Below are 1930 nucleotides of genomic sequence, written 5' to 3'. Positions count from 1 at the left end.
CAACTCTACTCTCTAAATAAAAAAAGTTGGCTTTAGATAAACCTTTAACACGCATGTAACATGTTTTCATGTCTGCACTCATTTTCCCCCGGGCAAGAAAATCAAGCCTGCCGCTAGAGATCTGAAATATTACGTAGTTACCGCCAGTGATTATTTGTATCATTGCGTAAAACATGAGATTGAGTGCGACCAGGTTAGAAGGCAGAGGGACCCCCCACCCCCGAGGTGCTTAATAAACAGAGATCTGCTGCCCGATGGAACAGAGAATTCTTTTAATAAAGGAAAACTGAAACAATCCCACGCTCCTCCGCCTACAGATGGGGCCATCACCCTGCATGGCCACATCAGAGGCGCCAAGAAAAGAGAATTCTCCGACCACCAATGACCGTCTCCTGCTTCTTCTCAGTAGTCAGTTTAACTACACGCTACACTCAATGGGGTAATAATAGCTACAACAACCCAGACAGCTGCTATGGGGCCCGGGATAGGAAGGGGGCCCCAAAAGGAAAACTAAACTGTGACGCTTCCAGTACAGAAGGGCTGAAGTCCAACCTCAGGTTGCCAGCCCTGCTTACCTTGGCCCACAGGGCAAGTGCCCAGTATGCCCAGTGGCCGTTCTGGCACCATCTGCCTCACTGGTTGGGGGTGGCATTGTTTGCATTTGCTTGTCTATTTTAGCAGTGTAGAGTTATTGTTCTCTGAACTTCTGCTACAGACTGAAATGAATCCTGTATGCCTAATGCAGTCACAGATCACAGAGTGTCTTCTCAGCTAAAACCTTATAAAATAGCTGTAAAATTCAGAGTTAAAAGAAGTTTGTATTAGTGTGCAAGAGCAATATTCATTTTGTCATAATATAAAATGGCATTATGGTTATTTGTAACATTGCTACTACAACTACAACTTTTATCTACAGCACTGCTCCCTTGTAGTGTGCTGACTATGCTGACGGCTCTCCTGCTGCCCGTCCTTGACTTAGACATATCACGTATTGTCACAGATGACACTGCCAGCTGCTAGGGGCCCCGTCAATATTTTGCAATGGGGCCCCATGATCCATAGAGACTTGGAGTGAAGTATGTGACAGACAGTGCAGCTGACGGGTGTACAGACGTATATTGGGGGGGACACACAGTACCTGTATAAGGAGCACAGGTGACACAGGGAAAGGGTTTCATTGTGGACATAAAGGATAACTGAACCCAAGAACAAAGACGTGACGTCTGAAGAGAGATACAAAGTAACAATGTTTATCTGAAGTTTATTCTGTCTATAATTTGCCTGAGTTCCCGGCTCTATACATCCGCTGTGCCCATTATGAGGGGCTCCCACCATCCCTGTGCTGAGTTCCCGGGTCTGTACACCCGCTGTGCCCATTATGAGGGGCTCCCACCATCCCTGTGCTGAGTTCCCGGGTCTGGACACCCGCTGTGCCCATTATGAGGGGCTCCCACCATCCCTGTGCTGTGTTCCCGGGTCTGTACACCTGCTGTGCCCATTATGAGGGGCTCCCACCATCCCTGTGCTGAGTTTCCCCGGGTCTGTACACCTGTTGTACCTGAAGACCCTTTTCTGTTCCACCATGACTGTCCCCAACTCCATAATGACATGGTGTGACCAGTTTGGTGGAGGAACTCGAGTGTCCTGCACTCAACCCTACTGAACACCTTTGGGATGACCTCGAACGCCGATTGTGATCCCGGTCTTCTCATCCAACATCAGTTCCTGACCTCACAAAAGACCTCCCGGAAGGAGTGGAGGAGGTTATAGCATCAAGAGGGGAACAACTCCATAATAATGACCATGGTTTTAGAATGGGATGTCCAACAAACTCACATAGGTGTGGTGGTCAGGGGTCAACCAACGTTTGTCCATTGGTTCCCTGGCTTATTTTATTACGTGTCCCCTTATAACACCCCTCCCCCTCCCC

The sequence above is a fragment of the Nanorana parkeri genome, unplaced genomic scaffold, assembly GCF_000935625.1.
Source record: "Nanorana parkeri isolate BGI_ZX_2015 unplaced genomic scaffold, ASM93562v1 scaffold2079, whole genome shotgun sequence".
NCBI classification, from domain to species: Eukaryota; Metazoa; Chordata; class Amphibia; order Anura; family Dicroglossidae; genus Nanorana; species Nanorana parkeri.
Note: the sequence above shows the minus strand (reverse complement) of the source record.